This window comes from Fukomys damarensis, unplaced genomic scaffold (genome assembly GCF_012274545.1).
Source record: "Fukomys damarensis isolate Sample0158 unplaced genomic scaffold, DMR_v1.0_HiC HiC_scaffold_12, whole genome shotgun sequence".
NCBI lineage: Eukaryota > Metazoa > Chordata > Mammalia > Rodentia > Bathyergidae > Fukomys > Fukomys damarensis.
Window position 1 is genome coordinate 32026825 of NW_022900924.1, and position 11755 is coordinate 32038579.

An 11755-nucleotide genomic window follows, 5' to 3' on the forward strand; every position below is an offset into this window, starting at 1 on the left:
CATCATTGCCTTTTCTCTTTTACTTTCCTTTTTAGTTTTATTTTAGGATTCCCTATTTTTAATGTTCATACAGAGATTTCTTTAACTGAAATACCGAATAGTTTCTTTGGTGTGAAAAACTATAATAGTACACAGGATCCTAATGAGATAATTAATAATGTGAAATAGAAAGTAAAGGGCTAAAGGTGTAGGGAAAGTGGGAAGGGTGGGGGAAATGTAATAAGGTAGAGGAAAAAAAATGAGAAACTGAAAAAATGGAAATAAAGTGTTTGTAAATGGGGAGGGGAGGAGGGGGTGAAGGGAGGGCAGGGACAAGGGGAAAAAATGAGAATCAAGACCTATTATATAAAGGTACAGAATCCCAATGGTGAATGTAACTGTATTGTATACCTAGATTGTACCAATAAACTCAATAAAAAGAAAAAAATAAGATTTTCAGGGCTTACCATAACAGATATTTGTTTCTTGCTCACACTTATACATGCAATGCAGATTGATAAAAGATGTTCCACTTAGTATAATTTTTCAGGGATGTGGTTGGTAGAATCTCCATCTCAATTTGGACTTCCATAATCACCAAGGCATAAAAAGGGAAAGAGGCAAAACATGCACCAGCTCCTAAATTTTCTACCCAGAAATGACATCTGTAATTTTCTACTTCCTTTTTTTCCCCAGTATTGAGCATTAAACACAGGGCCTTTGTATTGCACTACATTCCCAGTCTATTACTATTGTTAGCATTATTATTGCTATTGTGGTACTAGGGATTTAACCTAGGGCCTTTGCAATGAGCAATATACTATCCCTTTTTATTTTTTATTTTGAGAAAGGTCTTTAAAAGTTCTTAAATTGCCTAAGCTGGGTTCACATTTGCAATATTCCTGTCTCAGTCTCCCAGAGCGCTGATATTACAGGTATATTCCACTATGCCCAATTTGCACTCTCTTTTAATTAACCAAAGCAAGTTGCATGGCTACAGTTAACTTCAAAAGGAATTGAGAATGTTTAGCCTTGTCATGTACCCAGAAGAGGGAAGCACAGTATTTGAGAACAAGCCCAATAATTACAATAAGGAACCTCAGTGCTAATTTCATAATGGCAAGCCAGCAGAATGTTCTCCCTTGATCTTTTGACTCCAAAGGTCACAAAGGCTGTCGCTGTGCCTCCATGAAATATATCAGCTGTTGTTTCACCAAGAGGTCCACCATTCCGTGATGAAGAGAGATCAGAATTACATAGAAATCCTTTGTACTTCTAATTCTATATTAATTAAGTGCCAAAGGTCAGTATTGAGGTTAGCAAACTGGATATAATCATTATAAAAGTGTATTTAGCCATCTTCAGGCAATGCTTTCAGTCATCTTTAAATAAAAGTGTCAAGTAAAGAGTCATCAAAATATGTGAAGAAAAAGAAAACCCTATTTAGGTACCTGATATTTGCAAGCAAAACTCATTTTCAACCTATTTCACAATATCTATCATACATTTTTTACCTCATTTACACTTTCAGTTTCTCATGTTACAGAAATAATGCAGTATTTACACATGTGTGTCTGATTTATTTCATTTAAAAGTATGGTTTCCAGGTGCATCCACTTAGCTAGAAATGTCTCAAGTTTATCTTTCTTTATGGCTGAGTAGTACTCCATAATGTATTTTTAGAAACCCTCATCTTTCTTATCCATTCAACAGTTGATGGGCATTTGGGCTGTTTCCAAGTTTTAGCTATTACAAACTGTGCCACTATAAACATGGGTATCCATATATTGCTTTGGTATGATGCTTTTAATTCTTTTGGGAAGATATCAAGAAAGGGTCAAATGGAACCTTTGTTTTAATTTTTTGAGGAATCTCCACACTGATTTCCACAGTGGTTGCACTAGTCTAACTCCCAGTAATAGTTGGAGAAGGGTTCCTTTTCCCCCAAAGCCCCACCAGCATTTGTTATTGTTGATTTCTTAATAACAGCCATTCTTTCTGGGGTGAGATGGAATCTCAGCATCATTTTAATTTTCATCTTGCAAATGACCAGTGATGTTGAAAATTTTTTCATATATTAATTTGCTGTTTCTACTTCTTCATCTGAGAACTGTCTATTCATTTCAGATGCATGTTTTGGGATTGGGTCTTTTAATTTGGGGTGGTCTGATTTTTTTTTTAAGTTCTTTATGTATTATGGATAGTAGTCCTTTGTCTGAGGAACAGCTGGTAGAGTTTTTTTTCCCATACTGTGGGTTGGTCGTCTCTTCACTCTGTTGGAAGAAAATGTTCAAATGGGTAGGGGAACTAGGGAGGGGGAAGGGAAAAGGAAGAAAGGGAAAGTAAAAATATGAGAAAAGAAGGAAAAAATGGAAACAAAGCTTTTGTAAATAAGGAGGAGTACAGGGGTTGAAGGGAAGGAAGGGGAATGGGAAAAAATAAGGACCAAGATATATCATGTACACGTACAAATTTCCTATGAAGAATGTAATCATTCTGCATACCTAAAAATGTACCATTAAACTTAATTAAAAACAAAAACCTTACTTTCATATATTGCTGATGAGAATATACTTTGATACTATTCTTTTGGAAAGAAATGTGCAATAAATACCAAGAAACTTAAATTATTCCTTATTCATCTAACTAGCAATTAACCTGCTGGGCTTTAGCTTAAAGAATCCCAAATGACGGAGCTGGGGATTTAGCTCAGTGATTCTGCTGCCTGCCTCACAAGCGCATGCATGGTCCTGAGTTCAATCCCTGGTAACAAACAAACAAAAAAAGAATCCCAAATGTTTAAAAACAAAGCATATGTTCATCGCCATACTATTTATAATAGCAAATAAGTTGAAAAAGTGGAAATGTCCAATAACAAATGATTTCAGAAAATCATGGTAATTTTATATGGGATATTTATTAAAAATTGAGATCATTTTGAAAACTATTATAACAATATAATGATAAAATTACTAATATATTATGATCAAATCCGTGTTAAGTGTATCTACATATGTACATATTTTGACATCCATTACAGACAGACCACGTCATACAATGGTGCTAAACCTGACCTTTTTCTCTTTTGACAGATGCATGTTATACACACACACAACCATTTGGGCTACAATTGTTTCTTAATTAATGAGATAGATGACCACAAATTTGCTGACAGCTTGAGGGTTTGAAGTAAGATTTTGATTTAATTCTTTAATTTGTTTGTTTATTTATTTCAGTACCCGAATTGACCAGGGTCCTCTATCACTGAGCTACATTCTCAGGCCCTTTTTGATTTGAGACAAAGTGTTAAGTTGCCCAGGTTGGCCTCAAACTTGTGATTCTCCTTCCTTAGTGCTTGTAACGTAGCTAGCGTTACAAGCACATGCTCGTGTATCCAGCTCTGAGTTGATTTTATACAGAAGAGCAGGATGCACACCTGCAGTCCCAGCACTCTGGGAAATTGACACAGGAGAATCACAAGTTGGAGCCCTCCTCGGCAACTTAACCCCTTAGCTAAATCCTGTCTCAAAATTAAAACTAAGAAAAAAAGAAGGGTTGGGATGTATTTTAGTGGGAAGGTGTGGAGTTCAATCCCCAACACTGCAAAAAGAGAAAAAAAAAAGAGTTGGGAGACAAAATAATGTTTGTGTATTGATGTAAAAGCAAAAGAGAACATTAGGTATATTTGGAAGACTTTAATGGTCTTTAATATTGACTATCAAATTTCTACTGAAAGCAGAGAGATTAAGATAATTTAGAAAGTTTTTCCTAAGTAGTAGTTATAGTTTAGACATAAAATCTCCCCCCAGAGTTTTATGTGTTTGGAAGGCAGTTGGATAATTGGGTGCTATACTCATCAGTGGATTCATCTATTGAGGAGTTCAGTAGCTGAAAGTGCTGTTAGGACACAGGGCCTGATTGGAGTTAGTCACTGGGGGCTTGACCTCCATGGGTGTATTCGTGTCCCCAGCTCCTCCCAAAGCTCTCTCCCTCTGCTTCCTTGCCACCATGACATGAGCACTTTTTATGACATACCCTCCACCCTGTGGTTTCTGCCTTAGAACCAGACATCATGGACTGAATCCTCTGAACATCTTGAGCCAAAATAAACCTCTCCTTTAAGATGTGGGTGCTGGGTGTTGTGTCTTAGTAATGGAAAAGTGGCTAATTTAACAGTAAACAACACACAACATTCTGGAATACAATAACAAGAATGTTAGTCACATTCCATAAGGTTTGCTTCTTTTGAAGAAAAAAAGAGATGTCTATGTGTCTTTTAAGGTCTGGAGTGATTCTGCATTGTTGGATATTAGCAAGAATTTCTCCCTCAAGTCTTTCAGTTTGAATGGTGAATGTCATTGTCTCCATCATTCTTTTCCTGAATTTTTTGAAGACAGTAAAAAATCAAGACTCTTAGGAAAATAAATGAGATGGTGATTTCTAGTCGTATTACCTGTAATGAGCTAATATTTGAACTTTAACGTTTCTTACAACATTCTCAGAAAGAACTTTTTGCATCCTTACTTTTCCTTGCTTATTAAATTAAAGATTTAGTACACGTCTACAATCTCTTTTCCACGTATCTTGAAGACAACAATATTTTGGAATTCAATATTTTATTAGCGTCATATACTACATAACATTCATGGAGTAATAGTCATACTCAAACAAATTGGTATTTTAGTAGTGATACATCTAAATATTCACACAGAGTGAAATTAGAGCTATAAATAGTCTCATCTCAATTTAAGTTGCATTTTGTCATCAAATAACTATAAAAACTTTTGGTTTTTACATAGGCTGGCAAAATAAAACAGCAGTTGTTTGAATTTCGCACAAATGATACTTTTTTTGTTTTTGTGTGTGTGTGTATGGTGGGGTGGGATTAGGAACAAATAATTTTTTAGAATATGTCACAAATAATGCATGGAAAACAAGTACTATACTGAAAATATTCAACATTTATTCAGTATTCAAATTTAAGTGAATATCTAATTTATTTGCTAAAATGGCTTTTTGTATTTTTGAATTTCAAATAAATGATTATGCATCTGTATTAGAAATATCCTAATTGGAATACTATTTACAGGTGCTTTTCCAGGAGTAGAGTGTGTTTGGGGACCCTTTGAAAGGAATCATAGAAAACAAAGTTTAACTATATATGCTTATTATCTACGGAATATACAAAATACAAAGCCTGTACAAAGCCAATCAAACCTCTGAAATAACATGCCTATTCTAAAAACAATTTATGTCATACATTTAAAAAAATGATTCCTGTTTCCACTTTAAAATTTACCAATAATAAAACATTTCTTCTATAAATTTATGAAATTCTCCTATAACAAAGTTGTAGCTCCACCTAATGGGAAAAAATATTTTGTTACAGCTCTTCGTGGAACTAGGAATTAGCCCAATAGTTTTGTGAGTAATAGTGAAATGACATTTGTGTGTCTATATACACACACAAACTCATCTATTGGATGTCTTTCTCTGATTTACCTTTTTTGAGGCCAGCTAGGTCAGGTACTTGGTCACAGTTCTCATAAGACTTGCTCTTTTCCTTGGACTGTACCATGAGATATAAAAGTATATTTTTACAACATATAACCACCAAACCCCTGAGCTCATTTCTACCCCATGCCCTATTCACCTACAAAACATAACCTTAACAGTGCTTTATTTTCTCCCTTTGAAAAATCATAGTCTCTTTAGAAGTGGAAAGAGCATTAGATATTAGATTAAATTAGTGGTTCTGTATCTTGGCAGAGTATTAGAAACTTCATTTGGGAACTATATAAAAAATACAAAATATAAATGACAGAAATTCTTAATTAACTGGTCTGGGGAAGGCCCAGGCTTGGGTAATGTATAAAATCTGGGAAGATTTTAATGTGCAGCCAGAATTGACCCTAGTGAATTCTGAGAGCCACATATTTTATGTTGGGAAAACCAAGCCTCATTGAAGAGAAGTAATTCTCTAGCCTAGAATGTTTGTGACTGACACATAAGAAATTACAGTTCTTTCCTTTGTATAGCAGTACTCTTATCCATGCATTCTTTTGCACAAAACTTTCATCTAATATATTCCAGCTAAGGTATATTTGAGTGATATCAGATGAGAAATAAGGACGGGGCTTACTTCTGAGAATCTAAACTCCAGAGTCAAATTGTACTCAATTTTATCTGTATTTCTTTCGTGCCTCTCTGCATTTCATCGTCAAAACCTATCGGTACTTTCTGTGAGGTCTATGTGGGCAGAGTGTGAACATCGTGTTTGGCTCATAAATAAGAGTGAAATTAATGAGATGAAGGTCTCTTCTGTCCCTCCATTGCTTCTCATTGAGACCAAAACTCTCAACTGTTCTTGCCTGTGTAACCATTTCAGTCTTTTTTGTTGTTGTTATCATTTGTTTGTTTCACTGTGGTAAATTTCCTAGCCCTGTTTTTTTGGTAATTTTTTAATATTCAATTTCTCCTAATACATTTTCAGCTTTACCATTTCATTCTTCTGGAAAAACACACACATCTCTGTTTTGATTTCTTCCTTGCTCTCACTCCACATAACATTTTCCCCCGTTGGTCCCCATTGCTTTCCATCCCTGTCATATCCAGAGCTCTGTTTTCTTCTGCTCATTCGTACCTTTACACCTTGAAAGTCTTGAACGCACAGGCCGTGGAATCAGACTGATGGTTAAGTGGTTCGGATTCCAGCTCTGCTACTTAAGTGCTCTGAGCCACAATTACTGCACGAATAAAATGTGTCCATAAAAAATATGATCTATATTTAACTAGTACTGTATTGGGCTTATCTATTATAGACTCTGCTAACAGAATAATCTTAATTACTATAACTATACAGTAAGTCTTGGAATCATGTAGACTAATTCAGCCCACATTATTTATGCATGTACTTATTTATTTTGGTACTGGAGTTTGAACCCCCACTGATTGCTGAATTATCCTCAACTTTTATGTTTTACTTTGAGACAAAGTCTTGCTTGACAAGTTGTCCAGGCTGGCCTTGAATTTGAAATCCGCCTGCCTCAACCTCCCAAGAAGCTGGGACTACAGTAGGCCACCATGCCCAGTTGTATTTTTTAAAAATGTTTTTAACTGTTATTGGTCTTTGCCTTTTCATATAAATTTTAGCATCCATTACTTTTTGAGTGAAAACAATGCATTCTTGATTTTCTTGATGGAGCTAATCCTCTCTGATGCCCCCAATTTGGGGGAATGTGTCTCTACCTTCTGCCTTTCCAGTCAGGGCTCTGTCACTACTGGATTAACCCAGCCAATTTACCTCTTCTTTATTTCACGATTAGTTTAGGGAAGGACACAGGGCTTAGTTCAATGAAGGAGAATTAGGCCCTACACTCGGTCTTGGTTTCTGGCATTTGCAGCCAAATGAGCCTTAACTCATGAGAAAGAAAAGAGTAGCAGGAGCTAGTCTGGCACTCATGGGTTGACTAAACGTAAAAATGCCCACAAAACATCAACATCAGATACAGTCACTCTGTGGCTACTGGAGTAGAAGGCAATTAGTAATTATGTCTGAGCACAAAAACAAGAATGCTGGCTGATAAAACCACAAACATAACCAAATAATCCCACTTCCTTTTTCTTTTTCTATTTGTTTATTTATTTATTTATTTATTTAGAGACAAGGTCTCACTATGTAGCCCAGGCTGGCCTTGAAGTCATGGTGACCCTCCTGCCTCAGCCTCCTAAGTGTTGGGATTACAGGTGTGCACCACCACGCTGAGCATATTCCCCTTTTCTGACTAATATAAGGAATTGCTGTTTTTCCATTATTATATTTTAGCCATAATTTATTCTTCCTACCTCCTAAGTAACATTCATAAAGATACCCAATCATGGAATTATTCCTGCTTTCTGAAGCGTAGTGGAAAGCTGACATACAAATCTGTTTAATTATTTAAATTGTTAAATAAGTTCAATGATTCTTTTTTATGAGTTCTGAAGCATCCTAAGTCCTTTCCTGGGTCCCAAGTTCTCAGGGGCCTATAAATCCTTGTGAAATTATATGCAAAACTGTGTAAATTGGGTGGGTGCATTTTTCTGAGGAGAGATCTGGATCCCTGATAAAAGAACTCACTAACTCACAAGAGTTTCTGAGGTTTCCCAGTACTGCCACCTACTTTTCCCCAGGGACTAGTCACTCTTGCTCTAGTAAGCTCCCCAGAACAACCCCTGCCTTAGGAGTGGCCTCTCCTCACTCAGTCTTAACATTCAGGTTTCTCTGTCAACAAGAAAGACATGCCAAACAGGGCATTTTTTTTTTAACAGTAGGAGAACCTAACAGACAAGAAACAAGGGACTGATGTTGGGTCAGAGAGAGAGGGCTTTAAATCTAAAATTCCATTTCTTCAGAAATTTGACTTTATCTCATTAGCCTTCTTGTTAAATGAGATGTTTCAAGTTCTTGTATAGATTTTATTTTTCTCATCTTATTTATATTTATTTATCAGATCACTCAGAAGGGAAAAATTCCGATTCTAGAAGTATTTCAGTTGATATTTCTCTATACTAATTTACAGTCAAACAATCTATGTCTTTCTTGCTTAAAATACTTTAAACAGTTATAATCAAAGGTCAATTTATTTTGAAAATATCTCCCTCTGGAGGACATTACTATTTTTGCATCAATATATTGTAAATTTAACCCCTCTGATATCAGTTGATGGGTACAAAAGAATACAAAGGGATACAAACATCTTGGTGACAATTTGACAACATCTATTAACATTTACAGACCATGAGTGTAAAGATTGACAAGCTAGGGCTGAACTGAAGCAGTACGTGGAGTCACAAAACTAAGATCCTGGATATCCAGGTGTAGGTCAGTGGGCAAACTAAAGTATAGAAAGGCACACAATGAAATAATGTGCAACCATTGAAAGTTAGAAAACATACGTATATGTATATACACACTCACACATACACATATTTATTCGTATATAATTATCTAAGACATATTTGCACATACACACTAGTACATGCTAGAAACACCTCCAGATGAACGCTAGAAATCATCTTTTCACTGTATACTTTTGCCATATAAACTAATTTTTAAATCACCCATTTTCTATGAGCTTAAAAAATCCAATATGTGCACCCAGCACGATGGTGCATGCCTGTAATCCCAGTACTCTGGGATGCTGAGACGAGAGGACTGCAAGTTTGAACCCACACTGGGCAGTTTTGCAACTTTGTGAGACTCTATCTCAAAATAGAAAAATAAAAAATAAACCAAGGATGTGGCTTTAGTGCAAAGGCCCTGGGTTCAATGGCTCAGTACTACAAAAAGTTAAAAAAAATTCCAATAAACAAATCATGTAAATTTTTTGTAGAACTTACGGAAAGTACACAAATCATAAGTGTAAAGGACAAATATGTAAAGGACAATAAATATGTATAACATTAGCTCTTTATTGGGCACTCATACTGAAGAAAAGCCTTGCTATTTAAAAGAAAATCCCAGGCATTTTAACATTTTACCTGTTAATACTTCAAAATATGTATCTTAACACAAAAATATAACTATAATATCATAATCATACCAAATAAAGTGAATAGCAATACAAATTTAAATATTTAATCCTTAATTTTTTCATCTCCAGTTCATGCTCCATATTTGTTTGCTCATCTCAGAAGTGTCTGTATTTGGCTCTTGCTGGATTTTTGAGGTTTTTTTGGGCAGGGAATGCTAGGGGCTGAGCCCAGGGCTTCGCCTGAAATTCCTCTGCTTATGGCTTGTCTGAATCAGTTTTTCAAAAGCCCACATACTTCATACAGTGATTTTTCTTTTAAGTTCTTATTTTGTAACATCCCATCTTCTTCTGTTAATATTTATTCGTATGTTGATGAAGAAATTCATCATTTATTTTGTAGAATTTCTCATACTCTGGGTATAGGTGAAGCCTTCTAGTGTTATTTAATATATTCTTTTTTCACATTTTCCCATAAGCTTTATCTTAAAAGTGTCATAGCTTTAGGTCTTACATTTAGGCCTATGATTCATTTTGAGTTAATTTTTCAATTTTAATTGTGTATTAGTACATTTTTGCAGTACATGATCACATCCCTCATGGGGAGTTGGTCCATGTACATAACACATCCTAATTCTTTTTTTTTAACCTCTTCCCTTCCTCTCCCGCCATCTCTTGGTCCCCTTCCTTTTTGCAAAAGATGTTTTTCTTTTTTTCTATTATCTATCTTTTGTTTTGCTCTTTACTTATGTTTTGGCTTTCTCATATAAGACACCATGCAATACTTATGCTTATGTGCCTGATTTATTTCACTTAACATTGTAGTCTCAAGGTGCATCCATTTTCTTACAGATGACTTGAATTTATGATTAATAGTATTCCATTGTGCATAAATACAAGAAATTTCTGAATAGAAGTCCAAGAGCCCTATTGATTATTTTTTAGCTTATATCTAGATGCTCTCCCAAAGCCTCACGCACTCATAGGTGGGGCTTTGGGGATGTGGCTGGATTATGGGTGTGATAACTGGATGAGTCTACTGATTGGTTTAGCATGGTTGTGGGTGATGGGGTTACTGAAGAGGGAAGCCCCAGTGTGGGTGTGGGTGGCACCAACCAATAGGCTTGTAGCCTGAATGGAATATAAAGGGAAAGAAAGAAGGTAGGCTAGTTGCTTTCTCCCTCCTGCAGGCCACGCTATGAACTGTTCATCCTCTACCGTGCCCTTCTACCCTGCCATGCTCCTCTGTCATGCTGCCCTGCCTTGGAGCCAGCTGACTATGGACTGAAACCTCTACAAGCTGTGAGCTGAAATAAGCCTTTCCTCCTTTAACTTGTGGGTGTCAGGTATTTTGGAGCAGCAATGAAATAATAACTAAGACAACCAATAATGAACAAATAAGATCATATGAAGTTAAAAAGGTTCGACACAGCGAAGTAAACAATGAAAGAGATAACTTATTCTTTAACCACTGCATTTTTTGTAAACCAGTAGTTAGATCTAGAGACTCAATATGTTTCTTAAGTTGGTAAGTAAAGTGTTTTCTGATCAGCATACATGGGAAATAGTGTACATTTTCTAGGCAAGGTGCGGAAATTTACAAAGACTTGAAAAGTCCCAAGGTGAGGAAATATTTTTCTTAACTCTGCACTTCCCATGTTTTGCTGTTATAAAATGTCTCAAATGCACCTTGAACTAGAATCCTGTTGTATGTACTTTGATATATACTAGAATGGAGATCAGTACTGTCCTGTTACAATGCCATGATTGTGTAAGGTGTGAGACACATTATAGATTCTCATAAAAGTTTGCTGGTTGATTATCCCAGTAGACACACATAGTGCATTTTCTATTTATAGTGGGCTATACTTGAAAAACGCTATTCCTGTTCTTAAGAAATAAGGTGAGCTAGTGAGTCAGCATGTGCCCAGGCACTAAACCCCAGGCTCATTTATCTAAAGGATAAAGCAAAAAAAAAAGGAGCTATGTCTACTGCAGTCATAGAGCACAGAATCCTGGTAGGGTTCATCTGGAAAGCTCCTGTAGAGAATGCAGCTTTGGAGTTAAGCAACATGAATTCACAGCAGGTCAGAACTGAAAAAACAAAATAAAACAAAACAAAAAGCCCCTAGAAATCATCCGGTCCAAAGTCTTCATTGAGAGAGGAAATGAAGCCTAGATACTGAAAAGACCAAACCAGATGTTCCTGCTGCTAAATTAGTGCATCCCGAAGTAGATCTCTTTGTAGGTAAAGAGTTTTAATT